We start from the raw sequence: 24,085 nt of genomic DNA, 5'->3' as shown, positions 1-24,085 counted from the left end.
TGGCAAGAAGCTGCGCTGCAATCCTGAAGGCATGCGGTTCGAATGGCACTCCTTAGGAGAAGGATGGGCAATCTCCTCCTGTGCAATTAACCGCCTCTGAAAACCCAGTGGAGGGTCAGCGATGGCATGGATCTGACTTTATGGTACACAACAACAACAAACAACTTGTTGTTAGGTGCCATCTAGTCAAGTAAGACTCATAATGACCCTTTAAACAAAGATCTGAGCCCTGCTCTATCCTGCACCGTCCTCACACTTTCTGTTACAGAAAAACCCATTGCAGCAGCCATCATGTCAATCTACCTGGTTTAGGGTCTTCTTCTCCTTTGTTGACCTTCAACTCTCTCTGGCATCACATCTTTCTTCAAGGAATTGTCTCTCCTAGTAACATGCCCAAAGTATATGAGGTGAAGCTTCTTCGTTCTTGGCCTCCAGTGAGCTCTTTCGCTGCATCACCTTCAAGATGTATCTGTTCATTCTCTCGGTCATCTATGGGATGTTCAGTGCTCTTCTCCAACATCATAGCACAAAAGCATTGCTTTCATCTTTATTCATTGTCTAGCTCTCAACTAATGCTCTTGAATTTTGGTGCTAATATTGAATATGCCATCAACCAACCAAATAAACAAATTTGTTTTGGAAGAAGTGGAGAATGTTCCTTAAAAGCAAAGACAGTGGAATTTTGTCTCACATGATTTGTCCATAGTATTAGGAAGGGGCAGTTGCTGAAGAAAACATTTTGCTTGGTAAAGTAGCAGTAGTTGTTGTTGTTGATTGCCTTTGAGTCGAGCACGACTCATAGCAACCCTATGAACAAAAGGCTTGAAGCCCCTCTACAACTATCAACATATATCAAAGTTCATTGAGTTTCTGGTGGCATGTTTAGGAAGTGGAGGGTCAATGAAAATGAGGAAGCTGGATCTACACAGTGCCTCTAAAACTGTTTTTACAAGGCAGACGTTGTGAGAATCCCACAGGATGGAGCTGGGTTTCCTTCTGTTGTACATATGGTCTCTGTGAGTTGGAGCCAACAACAACAATGACCATTTTTCCAATAATCAAAACGTTATATTATAATTAAAGTAACAAAACAAAATGTATGTGAATGACTTAATGAAAAGTCAACTGGCTCTGTAGGTGTTCACAGAAAGAACAATAAAAATAAATATGCTATGAAAAGATTGGTGTACTTATTTTTAAGCATACCATCTGTCTGCCTTTCACTTGGTCTATGCCTTCATTATAATCACAATCTTCTATTTGTGGTGCTAATGTCTCTCTTTGACTTTAAAAAATTGATTAGAAGAGATATATCTGCAAAGGGACAGCCCCATCTTCCCCAGAAAGAAAGAAGTGGAGTCGAGGCCAAGAATGGCAACTTTTACATCACACTTTTTTTTTTAACTTGTCATTAAGTAAAAGTTTTAAAAGCCAGTTAGTCTCCCATTCATCCATTCATACACATTTTGTTTTACAATGATAATTAAAACATCCACAATGTAATTGCGCTCATTTCATTTTCCTCCCTATAATTCTCATTTCCTGTGTTTTAACTGTGAGCAAATGCTTCTCTTTTTTGGCTTATGTTTCCTTTTGACTTCTTTCACATTTTGGACTTAGTATGCTAGAAGGAATATATCATTTTATGTTCAGAGAAGTTCCAAGTCAGACAGGAAGTCTTTTAATTTATTCTAACGGGAGATGCTAAGTTTATAGCAGGGAGTTATTGAATTAGTAAATTGAGGCAAGATTTTAAATGCGAGCATTCAATTTGACAGAGTAGTTAATAACATTTGGTCCTATTTTGGCCTTTTAAAAGACTCTGGCAGACTTATAAATAAATCATTACTGGCAAATCATTAAATTTTATGAGCTATGAACATGCTTAATAGGCAAATATAATAAAATGCTTTAAATTTCTTTGTGGACCATTGTCTTTACCTGAGGTCATGTGAAAATTTCAAATACCACTGACCACTGTATGGGCTTAAGGAGAAAAATGGACTGCTGGGCTATCTGTTGAGCCATTCAGTTTTTTCCCCCATGGACTGCCAGAAGAACAAAGAAATCTGTTTTGAAGGAATTTCAACCAGCATGTTCCTTATAGGTAAAGGATGTTGTCAGAAAAGGACCAATCCTTGGAAGAAGACATCCTGCTAGGAAAGATAAAGAGTCAGTGCAAGAGGGAAGACATTCAACAAGCTGGGTTGGCAAAGTGACTGTCCCGATGAGGTCGAGCATATCAAAGATGATAAAGATGGTGCAGAATAGGGCACGGCTCATTTCAGTTGTTCGTAGGGTCACAATGAATCATAGCACCTAACTACAACAACAATTTTCTTTTTAATTTCTCTGTCAGCTTGTTGTTGTGGGTAGCCAACTGAGACCTTTCTGTCCCAGTGCAGGGGAAAGTGCTATGGGTAGACAAGCCACAGTATAATCGTACTACATCCTCGCAGAGATTAAGTTTTACTTGGAGTTTTAGGTAGAGGTAGTATTGGTTCTATACAAAAATGGATTTGCTTGAGAGGAAATGAAACATGAAATTTTAAAAGAACCTGATAATTTAGTGAAACGTTTTAGCTTCCAGAAATGCCATTCTCCCCTTTCCCCCCACCAACATGCATTCACTTTGTTTTACAGTTAGAAATAAATTTTATATAAATGCTTGAGTCTCACTGACCTGGATTGCCAAAACCTAAGAATATAGCACAAAAGGAGTCTAGAGTCAGGACATTGTGGTCATCACAATATTGTCCTCCTCAAACTTATACTGGTTGTTGGCTTGAAAAGGGAAATTTGTGTGTATGTGCTTCAGAAAAGAATATGGTTCTTAATTTGTCCATCTCCTCTTCCTTGCTAATGCTATTTGTATCTCTCTGTTAGAAAGTATTTGATTTATTATGGGATCTAGATTTGAGGTTCTCAGTCAGTGGCATCCTTTCTCCTAAATACTGCCTGCAGTTCTGGCAAGAAGAAGTTTAGTGGGTTCAGGTCCTTTTTAGGAACTTAACTTGAAATTTGTTACAGCAGTCAATGCACTGGTTCAGCTTCCCTTGCTGGGACAAAGAATTGGAGTGGGTGGAAATAACAGAAAGATTGGCCATGAATGAATCCCCTGGTTTTGGCCTGGTTATGTCTGTCTCAAAAATAATCCTAGGGTGAGCTGAGCCTCTGTTAAGAGCGCATGGTTGAAAGAAAAGGCAAGAACACAGGAACGAAGGTGAAAGCAAAGACAATTTTACTAGAAAAGATACAATGAGGACTCGAAAAGATGGGGCAATAATAAGCATAGATCAGTCATAATTACTTTACGTTGTTGTTATTATGTGCTGTTGAGTTGCTTGTGACACATAGTGACCCTATGTATAACAGCTCTAAACCCTGCTCTATCCTGTACCATCCTTGCTGTCTCTGACACACCTACCCTCATTACCCCAGTCACTAAATCAATCCATCTCATTGAGGGTCTTCCTCTCTTTCACTGTCCCTTTACCCTCCCAAGCATGACATCCTTCTCCAAGGACTGGTCCCTCCTTGCAACATTCCCAAAACATGTCAGATGAAGCTTTAGCATTCTTGCCTCCAATGAACAACCTGGTTTCATCCTCTCTAGGATGAACTTCTTTGTTCTCCTAGCTGTCCATGGTATATTCAGTACTCTTTTTTTTTTAATTTTTTATTTATTTTTATTTATTTTAATAGGTATTTACAGAGGTTTTGGATTTCCATTCATTCATTGCCACACTTTCCTCCCTGCCCACCCCTCCCCACCAGCTCGCTCCCTCCGAAGAGAAAAAGGAAAAAAAAAATATTCCTTCATTAGTATACAATTTCCCACATCCCTTTTCCCCTAGTCCGTACCCCGAGTACACTTCTCTATGCAACCTTAATTCTGGATTCCTGTGTTAACCATAATACTCAATCACCTTTAATCTGTTCTTTCCCTCATCTGTTTCAATACAATATACATAATTTATCCAACTCGTTTCCAGTATCACAGCTCAAAGGCATCAATTTTCCTTCTATCATCCCTAATCATTGTCCAGTTTCCTGATGCATAGCAAGTAATTGCAGAGACTATGCCCTGAATCTTAGTCTCCAGACTGACCTAGTTGTTCTTCAATACAATGTATATGAATAATTGTGTGAAACAAAATGTAAATGAAAGATTTTATAAAACATAATTTACATGAATGAAACAAAATGTGTATGAATTATTGTGTGCAAATCAATAATAAAAAAGAACATACATCCCAGTGAGTTCATTAATTTCTCTGGAAGTAGAGATGTGGAGAAAGACCCTTTGCCATGAGTGACATGGATTCATATAGCCTTCTGGCTTACCTCCCATATTTTCATGTGCTCCCGGATTTAAGTCTGGGCCCATTAGAAGATGTCATAGAGAATTAAAAGGGTAGTTCTGGTCTTTGTTCTTGATGTCATTTATGTGCCTAAAACACGAAACAAACTGCTTCTATGAGTAGCTTCTATTATGCATATTAAGACTATGACGTATTTTGGTTTAATGTTGGTCCCTTAGTTCTGATTGGGTAGGGCTTAGTCCTTTTTTTTTTTTAGATATTCATTCTTGCACATTTTACCCCTTCTCCCTCCCCCAGTTCACTTTTTGTAATATTTGTGCATTGTTATGCAATTATCACCCTTCCCCCTACTCCTCCCCTCAGTTCTCTTTGCAATGTACCTCTTGTCTTAGCCACTATGTTTGATCTATCTTCTGTTCTCTCACATGAATTTTCAGGCCTTCTTTATCTCATTGGTTATCTATTTTGACATTCCTTTGACCTAGTCTTCGTTTATGCCTGACTTATCCAATTCTATGTAAATTAATCTGTCTCCTGTATAAGTTTTAATGGCACAGTTGATCCAGCTATTGCTTAATGAAGTTCCAAGTCCATGTCTGTATCTCAAAGCTGGTTAAGCTTTTCAGATAAATCATTAGCTTTCAAAAAAACTATAATCTGTCACCCACCCTGTAATTAATCACAGGTAAGACAAGAAGAAAAGGTCTGTTCTGTTCCTTTTTCCTTTATCTTACTAGCAAAGGATTTTAAACAGTGGCTAAAGTATTTAAATGTGCATGTTTTGAATTTGTAAACCATGGAGAACAATGAAAATATTAGAGCAGGTCAATAAAGAAATATATTTTTTGTGAAAACATTGAAACATCTTTGTTGTTGTTGTGTGCCGTTGAGTCAGAACTGACTCATAGCTGACCCTCCTGGGTGTTTTCAGAAGCACTTAATCATATGGGCAACTTGACAGCACATAACATAAAGCAATAACAACTCTATAAAAGACTTTAAAGCAATAAAAATTATGTCTGATACAGGCTATGGTCTTTGCTATCACTTGTTATGCATCAGAGAGTTGGACAACGACTAGGGAAGATAGAAGGAAAATTGATGCCTTTGAGCTGTGGTGCTGGAGAAGAGTATTGAGAATACCATGGACTGCTAGGAAAACAAACAGATTTGTCCTGGAGAGGGTCAAACCGGGCGGCTCCTTGGAGGCAAGGATTCTGAGGCTTTGTTTAACATACTTTGGACATGTTGTAAGGAGGTACTTGTCCTTGGAGAAGGACATCATGCTTGGGAGGGTGGAGGGCAGGTACAGGAGCGGAAGGCCCTTTAGGAGGTGGATTGAATCGGTGACTGGGGTAATCGGGATGGGTGTGTTGGTGACAGTGAGATTGGTATATGACAGAGCAGAGTTTAGGGCTGTTGTACATAGGGTCGCTATGAGTCGCAAGCAACACAACAGCACATAACAACAACAACAACAACATACTCTGATTTTAGTAGTTCGTTGCTGCTTAATATTTAGGGACACTGACATTTAGAGTAACCTATCTACTTTTACATAGTTTTGCACCTAGGAAAGAAACAAGACATTCTAACATACAACCAACCTTCAGAGCAGAGATTTTTTTCCACTTAGAACTGATTCTATGAATTTAGGTTTTGAGTTTTGAATAATAGGCATATTGGTTGCTGCTGATACTTGGCTTTTAAATGGGTTTGATGTCTTACATCGCATTTCAACAGGCCAATATACTCCTATGACTATCAGCACTAAGTAGCTGATGAAAAGAAATGAGTAGAATGGGCTGTGTGTGAGAATAGGGCGTGGTAGTGGCTATGGAAACTGGAAACTCTCCGCTTAAACTGGAATGCCCTGACTTATTGCCATTGGACATATTGCTATATCTCTGATTTTTTTTTTAAATGTAGATTTTGTGAGAAATTTCTTCATTTTAAGTTTTGAGTGTTTGAGGTTTTGTGGGTTTTTTGTTTGTTTGTATAGATGGGTTTAGCCATGGCTGCAAGTTTGTAACTTTGTTTTCCTTATTTCTTTTGGAGAAATGTGAGTTTCTTGGTGATTCAAAGATAAATGTGCTCAACTATCAACTAAAGGGGAGGGGTTTGCATTGACTCAGAGGTATCTTGGAAGAAAGGCTGGCAATTTACCTCCAGAAGACCAGCCATAGGAAACCTTACAGAGTAGAAATCTATTAAGTAGAAATCTATTAAGAGTTAGAGTGAACTCGAAGGCAATTAGAGGAATGAGTGGGAAGGGAAATGACATCATCACTTGCTTTGATAGTGAATGCTTTGTTTTCTTGAGACCAGAAGCCTAAGAAGTCTAGCAAAGCTGGAGAGCTCCACCGTGATTTCCCAGAATGCTTTCGTGGGAGTTGATTTGGGCTTACTCTCCCAAAGCTGTTTGAAAGACACTCTTTACAGTAAGGCACAGAAAAGTGAACTCCAAAGCATTGCACAATGTCCAAAATGAGCCCTCTGCGCATTACTTAGCATCTTTACGGCTCTTAATCTTCTTTCATTTCTTACTTCTCCTTGGAGAATTTCACCTTCAGTTGAAGAGAAAACTGAAGAAAAAAGATGCAAAATTTTCAGACAAAAGGCTTTGGAAGAGGGTAGAGTGGTTTTAAATTAGATTGCCTTTTGTTTATATGATCTTTGGATTTCATTTATTCAATTTCCCATCTCCACAAGTACAGAAAATTGAAAACTAATTTGATTGAATTTTCCCTCCAATGCAATCTCATGTGTATTTCATGTTGGTTTATTTTCAAGATTGTAAACTTTAACTATATTTGACACAGAGTGGCTATGGCACTATTGTGTGCCACCTGCAAATGTGTCATTCTAAGATTTATTTTTACTTTTAAAAGCTGAAACTTTTGTGCTTCTAAAACAGTTCTGTCTATTTTATAAGAACTTATAACTGAGAGACTGTTACCACATCAGTGTAATTGCTTGGACATTCTTGAATCTTGGAAGTGTGATGGAATGATGAAAAGAAGGTTTAGAAATGATTCCATTAAAAAAAATATTTGTGTGTTTGCTGTTTACCAGGCATTGTGTTAAGTACTTTATCCAAACAAAACTCATGACTGTTGAGTTCATTCTGACTCATAGTGAGATGTCTATTGGGTTTCCGAGAGAAGAAACTTTCTTCCACAGAGTGACTAGTGGCTTTAAACTACTGATTTTTTGGTTAGAAGCCTAGTGTCTTACGCACTATGCCACCAGTACTTTACAGCCATTCTTTATAATCTCACTTAATCCATTCAACAAGGTTGTTATTAGCCAGGATATATCAGTTCTATTTTAAGGGTGACAAAGTGGAATTTGAGAAGGTCACATGACAAATCAGTGGGGAGTCTGGATTGAACTCAGGTTTGTTTTATCCCCAACATATTACACTTCTAGCCATCAGTTCATAAAATATGCTCATTGCCAAATGATTATTTTACCAAGATCATGAATAATGGAACAGAATAAGTCAAGCAGACAGAGCCAGTTAGGATGATGGACAATGTTTATTCTGTCTGTTTAAGGTAAGAAAAGTTGACTAGCAGATAAAGCAGAGGTATATTGATGACAACTAACAGGGCCTTGAATGAAATGTTCTATCTAAAACCAGCAAAGAAAAGATTATTGTTGTTATGTGCCATCGAGTCACCTGTGGTTCATAGTGACCCTGTGTACAAAAGTTCTGAACCCTGCCCTGTCCTCACCAGTATCACTGACTCTGATACATCTACTCCCATTATTTCAGTTACTGTGTCAATCCATCTCATTGGCGGTCTTCCTTTCCTGCACTGTCCCTCCACCTCCAAGTATGATGACCTTCTCAAAGGATTGGTTCCTCCTGTCCATGTATTCAAAATGTGTGAGATAGATATTAAAAATCCTGTCTCCAAGGAGAAACTTGGTTTCACCAGCTCCAAGTCAGACCTATTTGTTTTCCTGGCAGTCCATGGTATGTTCAAGACTTTTCTCCAGCACCACAACTCAAATGCATCGATTCTTCTTCTGTAATCCTTAGTTATTGTCCATCTCTCTGAGGCATAGCAAGTAATTGCAAAGACCATAGCCTGTATCGGGTGCACCTTAGTCTCCAGACTGATATCATTGGTGTTCAGCACTCTGGAAAGGGCCCTGACAGCAGACTTCCCTAGTGGAATTTATCTTTTGACTTCCTGATTGCTGGTGCCAAGAGTGTTGATTTTGGAGTCAAGTAAATTGAAATTGTTATTAATCTCAATCTCTTCTTCATCTATCATGGTGCTGCAAATTCTAGGAATGCTGGCAACAGCAACAAATGCATGTTACTTCGTATATAATGTGTGAGTGAAAATAGCATACCTCATCATTACATGATACTAACATTGAATGACCATTGGAGGCAATAATTTAAAATTGTATTATAAGGTGAAATGGTTATTTCTATTGTTTTGTTTTCCAGTATGTTAATATTCATTAATTTCTTTAACCACTTCCCTATTAACAGACTCTTGGAATTGTGTATGCACATATTTGGCTTCTAGTAGTTGTTGTCATAACTAAACAATGTTGTTGTTGTTGATTGCCTTTGAGTTGAGCATGACTCATAGTGACTCTATAAACAAAAGTCCTGAAGCCCCTCTGCAACTACTGACATTTATCAAAGTTCTTAGAGCATCCAGAGGCATGTTGCTTAGGAAGTGGATGCCACTCCTGCTTCCAAACCTGTCATAGAATGTTATTGAGTTATCTGCAATGCATCGCCACTCTATGTACAGCAGCTCTGAACCCTTCCCTGACCTGAGCCAGTCTCACTAATTCTGACAGAACAACCTCCATCGCCTCGGTTACTGTATCAATCCATCTCATGTAGGATCTTCTTCTCCTGTGCTGTCTGTCACCCCTTCCAAGCATGCTGTCCTTCTTCAAGGACCAATCTTTCCTGGTCATGTGCCCAAAGTAAGTGAGGTGGAGCTTCAAAAGCCTCCAAGGAGAGACTTGGTTTCACCCTCTTCAAGACAGACCTATTTGTTTTCTTGGCAGTCCATGGTATGTTCAAGACTCTTCTCCAGCACCACAACTCTATGACATCTATTCTTTTTCTGTCATCCTTACTCATTGTCCAACTCTCTGAAGCATAACAAGTAATTGAGAAGACCATGGCCTGGATTAGGCACACCTTTGTATCTAGACTGACATAATTGCTCTTCACTCTGGAGAATTCCATGACAGAAGATCTTCCCAATGCAATTCATCCTTTGACTTCCTGACTGCTGGTGTTAAGAGTGTTGATTGCGGATCCGAGCAAGCTGTAATTTCTGACAACCTCAATCTCTTCGCCATCTATTATGGTGTTTCCAACTGGCCCAGTGGTGAGAATCTTTGTTTTCTTGATGTTGAGCTTCAATCCATTTTGAAGACTACAATCCTTGAACTTTTGCAGCAAGTGCTTCAGGTCTTTAGTGTCAGCAAGCAAGGTTGTGTCATCTGCATATCACAGGTTGTTGATGAGTGTTCCTCCAGTCTTGATGCCACACTCCTTCTCATAAAGCCCTGCCTCCCAAATGATCTGTTCTGCATACAGATTGAAAAGATAAGGGGGCAGGATGCATCCCTGATGCAGTTCTTTCTTGATTTTGAACTATGCAGTGTTTTCTTGCTCTGTTATGAGGACTGCTTCTTGGTTCAACTATACTTTACCTCATTATGTGACTTTATTTGGAAATAAGATCACTGGAGATATAATTAGTTAAACTAACATAAGGTCATACTGGATTAACTCAGTGTCTGATGTCCTTTAAGAAGAGTGGATGTACAGAGATACATATAGAGGAAAATGCCATTATGTGATAATGAAGGCAGGGATTATGATGCCACAACCCAAAGAAAATAAGGGATCACCTAAAACTGGAAAAGCAAAGGAAATAGTCTATCCAAGGCTGGGTTTCAAGAGGAACAAAATACAAGTGGGAGGAAATGTTTATATCAAATATCTATCTATCTATCTATCTATCTATCTATCTATAAATTAAGATGCAATATAAATATTTTTATATGTAAATATATATAAGATTGCATATATATGTATATATGTTGTTGTTGATTACCTTCAAGTTGAGCACAACTCATAGAGATCCTATGAACAAATGGCCTGTAGCCCCTCTACAACTATCAACATTTATCAGAGTTCATAGAGTTTCTGAAGGCATGTAGCTTAGGAAGTGTATGTATGTGTGTATATGTGTGTACGTGTGTGTGTGTCTGTGTCTGTGTATGAGTGTGTATATAGCCCTATCTCTCTCTATCTATCTTGGCACATAACAACAGCATAGTATAATGGTTGTTTTTTATTTAAACCTCTTGATTAAAGTCAATAAGACCTCAGGGAGTGTCTTTGTAATTAAAATTGATTGTTATTATATTTTAGGAGAACATTCTTCTAAGTGGTTCAATATGCTGTACTGAGGTAAACTGGGGTTACTGTGATGGTGAACCTTATATGCCATTACGGTTACCCATGGTGGGCCGTGTTTGGTGGAGCTCCCAGTTTAAGACAGATTTGGAAGCGGGAGTGGCATCTATGTGTTGTCAATCAGTGACAAAGACGAGATGGGGACACTCAGGATGGAGAAAAAGAACAGAGCACAAAGGCAGCGGGTGAACAGCTCAAAGACAGAAGCCCACAACAAAGTTTTCCTATAATTTTATTGAGAATCGCCAAGGATCAAATTACAAAGAGAATTATATATAAATGAAGGTAGAATCTTTTCTACTGACAACCTTATGCTTGTCTCAGGAAGGAGGCATTTGTAAATACAATCTAAGAATTGATAAAGCGCCACTAGGAAGCCTGATTCCTGTGATCTCTCTCAGGAGGAATTCCAGCTTGTATTTGCACCTCTCTCAGTTACTGGTTAAGCATTTGGTTTAACATTCAGTTTAATATTTGGCTTCCCATATCCATCTCCTAAATAACATAGTTATAGAAACTCAATTAACTTTGATAAATGTCGATACTTAAAGAAGGCTTCGGGCCTTTTGTTCATATGGGAACACACAAAGTCACAGAAGAGGGGATCTGAGAGTTCTCTCTAAACTCCTTGATCAGGTAATATCTTTCTTCCAGAATGGCATTGACTGCCTTAATCTCATTTTTTGGGAAAGGATATCTTCAATCTCAAACACCACCACAGTATCAGATCTAGAAGAGACCTGACTGGACTTTGGAATTATCACATTATGTCAGCAGTGTACATAGAGACAGTAAGTCATAGAACTTAGCAGAAGCTCTGTGGCCATGATCTTCTCTTCAGTACAGCAAAAATCTTTCTCTGAAATTGGTACATGGGTTCTGGACTTACATCCTCCTAAATAAGAGATAGACAATGGAATGAAGATATAGCAAGAAAAGGGTAGAGACCAGTCACATATACTGGGTATGGGGTGGGGTGAGTGGGCAGTGAATATATTTGTTATTTCTGTAAGGGAAGTGTCATTCAGATGGTAAGTAAAATTCTTGTCTGTCAGATATTCTTCTAACAGTGAACATCCAAATTAAGACAGACTAGGAAGAAGGATTGGCCATCCGCTTCTCAAATATAACTGGCCTTTGAAAACCCTATGTATAGCAGAGCACACTCAGAGTAGACCAACAGATATGGCAACTGAAGCTGAGCCCTCAAATTTAGAAACATAAAGGAGGAGAAACAGTTGTAAGAAGAGATTAACAATTGGTACATGGAATATGAGAAGCATGAATGTAGGAAAATTGGACATTGTAAAGAAAAAAATAGAATGCATAAATATTGATATATTGGGTATTAGCAAAATTAGATGGATTGGCATCTGACATTTTGAATCCCATGATAATATGATCTATTATGCTGGAGATGAATTGGTGAGGAAAAATGTGGTCACTTTCATAATTAAAAAAGGTCATCTCTATATCCATCTTGAAATACAATATTGTGAGTGACAGGATAACATCTGTATGCATACAAAGAAGATGATTTAATACCACTATCATTCAAATCTATGCTCCTACAACCAGGGCCAAAGGGGAGGAATTACATTTCTATCAGTTGTTGCAGTCAGAAATTGATCGAACATATAACCAAGATGCATTAATAATAATGGGTGACTGGAATGCAAAAGTTGGGAATCAGGATTAGTAATTGGAAAAGATGGATTTAGTGACAGAAATGAGGCTGGGGATAGAATGATAGAATTCTGTACAATCAGTGATTTATTCACAGTAAATACCTTTCATAAGAAACATAAACACAGGTTATACACATGGATTTAACCTGATGAAATCACCTGATGAAATTTCACAGATATCAGATTAATTATATGTCTTGTAGAAGAAATTGTTGGAGAAGTTCAATATCAGCAGCAAAAACTAGGCCAGGTGCTGATTGAGGAACAAGACTATCAACTGCTCATAAGCAAGCTCAAATTAAAACTAAAGAAGGTTAAATCATATGCACAGGTTTCAAAATTTGGCCTTTCGTCTATCTCCTACGAATTTAAAAACCAACTCAGAAATAGGTTTGGGTCATTGGACACTAACAAATGACGACCAGATAAGCTGTGGAATGCTATCAAGAATATTGTTCATGGGAGATGGAATAACAGCTGAGCTAGAATGGCAGCTGAGACAGAATTGCAGCTGAAATACAGCAGCAAGATGCAGCAGTGAACCAGACAGCTGGAGTTTGAATGAGAGAAGTCAAAAGGAACTGTCGGCATATGCCAGGGAGCTGCTGGCTGACACCACACATTAGCTGGGGAGCTCTTGACACTTGTGCATGAGTGATGCACTTGAGACTGACAAGCCAGGGAGCTATGTGCTAAAGCAAGCAGGAAACCTGGATTCTGAGTGAGTGTGACCCCAGGACTCCAGTCCTGTCATCACCAGTCAGCACCTAGAACACTGGCCCCAATGTGCATTGGGAGAAATGCTGGAACTTGAGTAAGGTACTTTGTGGGAGGTCACTGCTATTTAGCTGGATCACATCAGACCCCTTAAGCTCAATTAGAAGGGAGTGAGACAGCTGGAGCTCATTTTTGAACGAAAAACCAAGGTGTCCTGGTTTTTTAATCAGGTCTCTGCACTTCACCTTGCATCTACTCACATCTAGTCCATCAACTGCTTTTAGCTCAGAGTACCTTGGGTGACCATAACTGTGGTAGTTGTCTGAACAGGGTAGCCTGCTTCCACAGGCCTTTTCTCTATCAAACTTAAAGAAACCCAGGCAGGGTAGCTGCCCCACCTCTTCTGGAACAGTGACTTCAGGTTAAGAACCTGCTAATACCTCAGACATGAAGAACTCTACCACAGCAATGGCACATAGGAAATAGGCTATGACACCCCCTATGCAAGTTCAAAGCAAGATGTCACCCCTCAAAAGTGACACAGTATCAATAGATTTCCTGAAGCCAGAAAGTCTGATGAAGCTTTCTGACACAGAATTTAAAAGGACACTGATTGAATATTTTCAGTGTGTAAAAGACAAACTTGAACAATTACAAGACACCAAAACAAAACCCAGGAGGAGCTTAAAAAATAATAAAAAACAATGCAGAAAAAACAAACAAGGCATTAGAGCCTCTGGAAAAACAAGAAACTACTATCCAAAATATGAAGACCAATGTTTCTGATGCTGTCAACGTGATGGAGAATCACATGAACAGGGTTGAAGAGATGGAACACAGAACCAGTGCAATAGAAGATAGAATTGTTACCATTGATTTGCTAGAACAAAAACAGAATCAAAAAGGAGGGAAAAAGAAGAAAACCTAAGAATAATGTGGGCCATCATCAAGAGAAATAACATGCACATAATTGGAATCCCAGAACAGGAAGATTCGAGAAAAGGCACTGAAAAAGTAGTGGTAGAAATACGAGAGGAAAATTTCCCAGGCATAATGACAAATGAGATAATACATATTCAAGAAGCAGAGAGAAAAATCTAATAAAATAGACCCCAATAGACAAATACCAAGACATATTACAGTAAAATTTGCCAGCACCAAAGTTAAGGAGAGAATTCTGAAAGCAGCAAGGGAAAAACAAAGAGTAACCTATAAGGGAGAGCAAATAAGTTTTGGTGCTGATTTTTCAGTAGAAACCATGTGAGCAAGAAGACAATGGAATGACATATATTGAACAGTCAATGAATACAACTGTCAACCAATAATATTATACCCAGAAAAATTGTCCATAGAATATGAAGGAGAGATCAAGACATTCCCAGAAAAACAGAACCTATGGGAGTTTATAAAAACAAGACCAGCATTGCAGGAAATACTGAGAGAGGTGTCACAGAAAGCAAGATGGACCAAAGTAACTAACAACAATACCAAAAAGAACTCAATAAAATTATAGCAATGAAACCTTGCCTTTCAATAATCACACTGAATATAAATGGTTTAAATGTGCCACTGAAGAGAAAAATAGTGGTGTTGTTGTTGTTGTTATGTGCTGTTGAGATGCTTGCAACTCAGACTAGATAAAAAAAATCCCCAAATTTATAAATATGCTGTCTACAAGAGATCCACCTGAAAAATGAAGATAAAGACACACTAAAAATAAAAGGGTAGGGAAAAAAATATACCAAGCAAATAGCGACTGGAGTCTTACTTTTTGCCAAAGCTTTTAGTGCAGTCTGGACTCTCTCTTTCAATAGTATTGGTTCTTCATCATATGCTAATATCAGAACTATTTCAGTGCTAATTCTCTTTGGTTTAATGACTCTGTATATTCTTTAATTTTTAAAAATATGTTTTCTGAAACACTGAATCCTGTGTCCATTTTAGGAAAACCTAATCTGCATTATGCAGATGACACAACCCTGCTTGCTGAAACTAAGGAGGACCTGAAGCACTTATTGCTGAGGGTCAGGGACTGCAGCCTTCAATATGGATTGAGGCTCAATGTCAAGAAGACAAAGATTCTCACTACTGGACCAATTGGCAGCATCAGGATGGATGGTGAAGAGATTGAGATTGTTCACAGCTTTAGTTTGCTTGACTCCACAATCAACACTTTTGGCACCAGCAGCCAGGAAATTAAAAGACGTATTGCCATGGGAAAGTCTGCTGTTAGGGACCTCTCTAAAGTACTCAAGAGCAACGTTGTGTCTCTGGAGACAAAGGTGCGTCTGGTACAGGCCCTGGTCTTTACAATCACTTGTTATGCATCAGAGAGCTGGACAATGACCAAGGAGGATAGAAGGAAAATTGATGCTTTTGAGCTTTGGTGTTGGAGAAGAGTGCTGAAGGTGCCATGGACTGCTAAGAAAACAAACAGATTCATCCTGGAAAGGGTTAAACCGGGTGGCTCCTTGGAGGCAAGGATTCTGAGGCTTCATCTGACATACTTTGGTCATGTTGTAAGGAGAGACCAGTCCTTGGAGAGGGACATCATGCTTGGGAGGGTGGAGGGCAGGTGCAGGAGGGGAAGGCCTTCTGGGAGATGGATTGATTCGGTTACTCGGGTAATCAGGATGAGTGTGTCGGAGGCAATGAGATTGCCATAGGACAGAGCAGAGTTTAGAGCTGTTGTACATAGGGTCACTATGAGTCGCAAGCAACTTGATGGCACATAACAACAACAACAACAACATAATTCCTTTCAACTCTGTCCTATACACCTGCTATTACTAGCAATTTACTGTCTGATACAACACAACAACAATGACTTTCACTTAACCATGTTGTTTTTGTATAATGTACAGTCAGAACCAACCCATAGTTGACCTTCCTGTGGGTTTTCAGAGGCAGATAATTGCATTGTAGGCGATTGTCCATCCTTCTCCTATGAAACAGATGGTACTTGGTACACTATTTCTCTATTATAATTATTATGGAATGGCTGATACATGCTGTCAGTGTTCTGTGTCCTTGACAATATTAAGGAAAGATGATGAACTTTCGCCATGTTGCCAGAGAAACTATTCATGGGAGGGGGATATCATGCTTGGAAAGACAGAGGGTCAGTGAAGGAATGGAAGGCTCTTAACCAGGTGGATTGACACAGTGACTATGCAATGGGTTCTAATGTATCAGAAAGTGTGAGGATGGCACAGAAAAGGACAGATCCAGATCCATTGTTCATAAGGTTGCTATGAGTCATGCTTGACTTAACAGAACCTAACAACAACAATAACTCACTAGGAAGATAAGACTTATAAGAATCATAATACATGTACATGGAAAGCAAGACTTTGAAATTCAAAGGAAGAGTTGTTACAAATGACAACTGATATGGTGTATTTACCAGTGTTAATATTAATGAATCAAGAACACAATGCTTGTCTAGTCTTCTGTTTCAGTGTTTGTTTACCTACATTGAAAATCACATCCGCAAGGTGATGAAGGAATGATTCGTGAAGATTCAGCATCAAGTGACCATTTGCACAGAAGTCAAGGTCAGTTGTCATTTATCTTTCATTGTCATTACTCGCTAGTTTGTACAAATGGCTCAAGTGCTTGACTGCTAATCAAAAGATTGTAGGTTAAAGTCCACTTTAATGCCCCGGGAGAAGAACTGATCGTGTGCTTCTGAAAAAATCAGCCATTACAAATTTTCTTCTAATAAATGTGAGGTAAAACATGAGCCAGATTCAATTTGGTGAATTTTTTAAAAAATTTTTCTTGTTTTTATAAGTCTTTAGTTTTGGAATGGTTTCTAGGTATCAATTAGAGGTTACCAGAATAGTGTTCCTGGCCCCTTAAACTCTCAGACATGATAGTGGCCATGTATTCTGATCCCCAAACTGTAAACATAGTCTAGAAGGCACAATAAACTTTGGTTTTCTGGAATAAAACCACTCTGGAAACATTGACTGGAAACCATTGACTTGGAGATGCCAAGAGTTCTTGCTGTTTTCAACATTTCAATGAGTGTGATGCTGCCAATTACATCAAGTTATGCCAGTGGGCACATGGCTAAATCTCTCCCCTTTGAGATATTTGCCATCCTGTGTTCCTTTTCTCCTTCAGTTACTGGACCAGGCTGCATGGATGGATAGGGAGGAAAAGCTAATGCTAGGGCTCATTCACATGACAATTCCTCACTCTTCACCTACCACCCTCTGACTCTTCCATTTTCTTTATTGTCTCTATTTTTTTTTTAAATTTTATTATTTTTGTGTGAGTGTACCGTCAAATCAGATCTGACTGGTACAGGAGGAGATTGTCCCTCCTTCCCCGGCAGAGCATCTGGTGGATTTGAACCGTGCCCCCCTGGGATTGTAGTTGCAGCTCCTTACCACTAGGCCACCAGAGCTCCCCTTATTGTCTCTATTTTGACATCTCCTTGATGACTTGTTTGGTGCTGTTGAGTTGATTCTGACCCAAAGTGACACCTCATTGACAGTCTGGAAATGCCACACGGGATTTTCTTGCCCGTCATCTTCAAAGAAGCAGATCATTGGGTCTTTCTCCCAAAGGGCGGTTGGTGGATTTGAACTGTTAACACTTAGCTTGACAATTTAACTCTCACAGTGAATAAACCAAGCCAAATCCTTTGCTGTCGAGTTGAGTTCAACTCATGATGAGCCTCCACTCGGTTTCCGAGGCTTTAAACTTTTATAGGAAGAGACTGTCCAATTATCTCCCTTGGAGCACCTGGTAGATTCAAACCACTTTTCGGTTAGTAGTCCAATATATAAATACCACACCAGGGTGCCTTTCTGTTCAAACAAAACTAAAAAACTTATTTTCAACTTGGAACTGACTCACATTTGACTATCAAGCAGGTTTTCAAAGACTGTTCATTGAACAAAAAGAGATTCTCCATCCTTCTCCTGCATCTCCTGTTTTGATTTCTTGACTACCGGTGCCAAAGGTGTTGATTGTGGATCCAAGCAAGAGGAAATTATTAGCAACTTTAATCCTTTCTCCATGTATCATGATTCACCTACTGGCTAAGTGTCTTTTATCACCTATTGGCCAAGTGGTGAGGATTTTTGTTTTCTTGATGTTGACTTGTAATCCATATTGAAGGCTGGAGTCCTCGAAATTCTGCTGCAAGCATTTCAAATCTTCCTCAGTTTCAGCAAGTAAGATTGTGTCATCTGCATAACACAAGTTGTTGATGAGTCTTCTTCCAGTCCTGAGGGCACATTTTTCTTCATAAAGTCCAGTCTCTTAAACGATTTTATATATATATATATGGAGAGAGAGAGAGAGAGAGAGAGAGAGAGAGAGAGAGAAAAGATACATCCTAGATACAGTCAGTCTTTCCTTGGTTTTAAACCAAGCAGTGTTCCCTTGTTGTGTTTGGACAATAGGTCCTTAGGCAATAGGTCTAAGTATAGGCACAATCAAGTGTTCTGGGATTCTCATTCTTTTGATTTTTTTGAACATCAGCCACCACAAGCTGTAGAGATCCACCCAGTCAAAAACTTTGAATAGTCGATAAACACTAGACATCCTTCTTGTGCTTTTTGTTTTCAGGCAAGATACATATGACATCAGCAATGATATTCCCAGTGCTGCAGTTTCTTCTAGTCCCAGGTCATATTTCCGGCAGTTCTATGTTGATGTACTTACAGTTTTAGTTATTTTTGGATAAACTTCCACAAGATTTTGCTTGCATGTGTTATTAATGATATTATTCTATAATTTCCACATTCTATTGGATCATCATTATTGAGAGTGGTAATAAACACAGATCTCTTCCAGGCAGTTGGCCAAGCAGCTGTCCTCTAGGTTTCTTGGCACAACCTGATAAACACAATCAGGCTGTTTCTTGTTGAAATATCTCAGTTTGTATCTAGTGATTAAACAGTTTTTCCTTTTGTTTTTTACATGACATCTAGTCAAACAGGATTCATAGAGATTCTATGAACAACAGATTTGAACCTTGTCCTATGTTGCACCATCCTTACCATTTACCATGTTGAAGTCCACTGTTCTAGTCAGTGGGTCAATCTTTCTAATAGAAGATCTTCCTCTCTTTCTTTGGCCCTCCACCTTTCCCAGTATGAAGTTTCTTTCCAAGAATTGGCCCCTTTTGACAGCATGCCCAAAGTGTTTCATCATTTCCTCTAGGATGGTTCCATTATCCTTGCCTTTAATAAGCATCTTGATTTTACTTCCTCCAAGACAGATTTGCTTGTTCTTTTTTCAGCCCATGAGAAATTTAGTACTCTTTTTCAACACCATAATTTAATAGCATCAATTCTTCTGTCATTTTTATTCATTGTAAAACTTTCAGATGCATAGGAAGCAATTTAAAATATCATGACTTGTGTGAGATGCACCTTAGTCTTTAAACTGTCATCCTTGCTCTTTACCACTTTGGAGAAGTCCTTGAAAGCAGATTTTCCCAGTACAATATGACTGCTACCACCACATGATGTTGATTGTGGAGCCAAGTAAAATCAAATCAGTGACAATTTACGTTTTTGTACATCTGTCCTTGTTTTTATTTTTAGTTTGCCTTAATGTCTATATTTTTAATTGTCTTTAATTTTTAATTTCTTCAATATGTATTGGAAAGTGGACAATAAAAATGGCAACCAAAGAATTATGAATTCAAGCATAATTCAAACATTTGAATTATGATTTTTATGAAGAATAATGCAAAACCCCCCCAAATAGAGCTTTTTTGGAGGAAATGCAATGAGAATGTTTTCCTTAGAGGTAAGGATGGTCTTGTGCTAATATACTTTGGACATGTTATCTGTAAGAAAGGGCAAGTCCCTGGAAAATGAATTTGCTAATAAAAGTAGAGTGTCGATGAAGGAGAGGAAGACTCTCAAAGAGACAGATTGTCATAGTCACTGCAACAAATGACATTGAGCACAACAGAGGTTGTGAGGTCAGAGCAAGATTGGGGAAGGTTTTGACCTGGTGTGCCCAGGGTTCCTATAAATTATAATCAACTTAATCGTGCCTAATAACACAGATTTCTTTAAGATTGTACACTTTTAATTCTGACTGCCTTTGTTAGTTTATTATTTTGGACTAAAATATTTCATTGTAATTATAAAATCTGGATAGGTCTGATTCAAAGAAGATAGTATATCGTTAGGTTGATGAGAAAGACACAGAGGCAAAAATTTTTATTTTAGTAGAATTTTTATAGTGGTTGAATTCTCCAACTTATATTAAAAACTACTGCTCACCAAGATTGGAAGAGTTACCTTCTTCTAGAGAACAGTCATTAAAATTCACTTTGGCAGCCACACTGAGTGGTCTTGATTAGTGAAAGAGCAACAGGTTTAGCTGTCATGTATCGACAAGGCTCTATGCAAATATATGTACTCCCCAGTGCTGTGCATATCATATGTGATGTCTGGTTTTCAGTTTGCCAAGTTCCTATGCTCTGTTGAATTCCTCTAGGTGAATTTCTGAATATTAAGTTTCTTCCTCAGGTCTTACTCCTCTAAAGAAAAAAAAAATTAAACCATGATTATGTCATTGTTTAATAACTATTGTCTTATAATAGATTTAAGGTCTGAGCAAATATTTAGCCTGAATGGGGAAGGGTGAGTGGAAGGCTATTAATTGCTCTTCAGAGAGGAACATTAGTTCTTTCAGCTTTCTTATGTATCATTTTGCATATTATCTATTCTGAGGACTAAATGGTTCTCTAAGTGGTCATGCTGCATTCATAGCTTTGTAAAACCGCAATTTTTATTTATGTTATTCTTGGGTGCCATTGAATTGAGTAGGACTCACAGCGACCCTGTGGACAGTGGGTCTGAACCCCATCCTATTCTGTGCCATCCTCCCAATTCCTAACACACAAGAGTCCATTGCAGTAGTCATCATGTTAAGCCACCTAGTTGAGGGTCTTCCTCTCCTTTGCTGACCCTCCACCTTTGCCAGCATCATGTCCTTCTCCAAGGAGTAGCACCTCCTAGCAACATGCTCCAAACTATGTGAGGTGAAGCCTCATTATCCCTGCCTCCAAAGAGCATTCCAACTGCACCCTCTCCAAGACTTATCTGTGCTCTTGGCCATCCAGGGGATGTTCAGCGCTCTTCTCCAACATCATAGCTCAAAGTCATAAATTCTTTTTCTGTCATCCTTATTCATTGTCCAGCTCTCAGATGCATAATAAGTAATTGGAAAGACTATGACCTGAATCAGATGCATCTTAGACTTAAAACTGACATCATTACTCTTCAATAATTTGGAGCAGTTCTTAACTGCAGATTTTCCCAATGCAATGCATCTCCTTATTTTCTGACTGCTGGCACCAAGGGTGTTAATTGTGGGTCCAAGCAAGATGAAGCTGTTAACAATTTCAATCTCCTCTCCCATCATGACTCAGCCTATTGGTTCAGTGTTAAGGATCTTTGTTTTCTTGACATTGAGATAACAATTCATACTGAAGGTTGCATTCCTTGATTCTCTGCAACAAGGGTTTCAAGTCCTCTTCCCTTTCAGCAAGCAAGTTTGTGTAATCTGCATAATGCAAGTTATTGATGAGACTCTCTTCAATCCTGATGTCACACTCCTCTTCACAGAGTTCAGCTACTAGCATAATTTGCTCCGCTTACAGATTGAGTAGGTGTGGAGAGATAACACAACCCTGACACACTTCCTTCTCAATTTTAAACCTGCTCTGTTTGCACAACAGCCTCCTGGTCCCGGTATATGTCCCTCATGAGCACAATCAAGTGCTCTGAGATTCCTATTCTCCTCAATATCGGCCAGAACTTGTTATGATCCACACAGTCAAATGCCTTTGCATAGTCAATAAAGCACAATGAGACATTTATGTTTATGGTTTTTTAAAATAAATGCATTTCATGTTGGTTTGCATACACACAGTTCCACATACTGTGTTTCACACTTCATTTACCTTGTGTTTCATAGAATCGTTCCTATGTATTATGTTTTATAAAATTAATCACCATTGAACTAGGTCCACCATTACACCATCTTTTCAGGTTCCCACTAGATCTTTTGCATTTTCTTTATTCCCTCCCTCCACCGACCAAATTGTGTGACCCAGTGATTTCCCCCTTGCCCAGCCTCATCCCTCTGCTGCTACCCTTTCCCCCCTTTAAACTCCCTTACACATTTTACTAATTATCCTTCTATTTTTACAATAATGACTTTATGCAGCGTTTGTTCTTACGAGACTGAGTTCACTCAGCATAAGGCTCTCCAGTGTCTTCCAAATCACGTCATATTTTTCAAAACTTTTGCTCTTAAGTGCTGCCTAGTATTTTTTTCATGTGAATGGACCACAATTGCTCAATCCATTCGATAGTGGTTGGACATTTGAGCTGTTTCTCTGTTCTTGCGATTATGAATAATGCTCCCCTAAAAATTGGTGTACAAAACTCCATTTGTGTCTCATTCTAATTTCCTTGGAGTATATTCCTAGCTGGGTCATATGGAATTTCTATATTCAGCTTTGAGAAAATGCTAAACTACCTTCCAGAGTGGTTGTACTGTTTTGCTTTTTCCTTTTTAGTTATACCATTTTAAAATCCCACCAACAGTGTATGAGAGTTCCAATATCTCTACATCTTCTCCAAAATTTATTGATTTCTTGTTTTCTATCTTTTTAAACTTTGCCACTGTTACTGAAGTGAGATAGTATTTCATTTAGGTTTTATTTGCATCTCTCTTATTGCTAGTGATTTTCAGTATTTCTTCATGTGTCTGTTGGCCATCCAAATGTCTTGCCCATTTTGTAATTGGGTTATTAATAATCTTTTTCTTGAGGAGGCCCTATAGTTTCTGTGATCTTTTGTTATAAAACCCTTGCTGAGATGGTATTTCCAAATGTTTTTTTCCCCAGTCAGTAGATTTTCTTTCACTCTAATAAAAAAAAGGTTTTTATGCATTCAGGAATTTAATCTTTATAAGGTTCTGTTGTTGTTGTTATGTGCTGGCGAGTTGCCTGTAACTCATAGCACCCCTATGTACAACCGCCCTAAACCCTGCTCTATCCTGTGCCAATCTTAATGTCTCTGACACACCTACCCTGATTACCCCAGTCATTGAATCAGTCCACCTCATAGAGGGTCTTCCTCTCCTTCACTGTCCCTCTACCCTCCCAAGCATGACGTGCCTCTTAAAGGATTGGTCTCTCCTTACAAAATGTACAAAATATGTCAGACGAAGCTTCAGAATCTTTGCCTCCAAGGAGCAGCCTGGTTTAACTCTCTCTAGGATGAACCTGTTCATTCTCTTAGCAGTCCACGGTATATTTACTACTCTTCTCCACACCACAAAGGCATCAATTCTCCTTCTGTCATCCTTAGCCATTGTCCAGCTCTCTGGACATAGCAAGTGATTGCAAAGACCATGCCATGTATCAGGCACACCTTAGTCTCTAGAGTGACATCATTGCTCTTCAGTACTTTGGAGAGGTCCCTAACAGCAGACTTTCCCATCACAATACATCTTTTAATTTCCTGGTTGCTGGTGCCAAGAATGTTGATTGTGGAGCCAAGCAAACTAAAGCTGTGAACAGTCTCAATCTTTTACCATATATCATGATGCTGCCAATTGGCTCAGTGGTGAGAACCTGTTTTCTTGATAATGAGCCTCAATCCATATTGAAGGCTAAAGTCCTTGACCTTCTGCAGCAAGCAGAAGGGAAGAGAAGGGCCAAAAGTGAGAACTTGAGCTTCCCCACACCCAACCCAGAAGCCCATGGAACAGTCTGAAAAGTCTGCTGTTAGGGACCTCTCCAAAGTACTGAAGAGCAATGGTGTCTCTCTGGAGACTAAGGTGCATCTGATACAGGCCATGGTCTTTGCTAG

Source organism: Elephantulus edwardii, unplaced genomic scaffold (assembly GCF_000299155.1).
Source record: "Elephantulus edwardii isolate Elephantulus edwardi_28Jun2011 unplaced genomic scaffold, EleEdw1.0 scaffold00099, whole genome shotgun sequence".
Classification (NCBI taxonomy): Eukaryota; Metazoa; Chordata; class Mammalia; order Macroscelidea; family Macroscelididae; genus Elephantulus; species Elephantulus edwardii.
The sequence above is the reverse complement of the archived record's forward strand: the minus strand, read 5'-3'. Positions refer to the sequence as shown.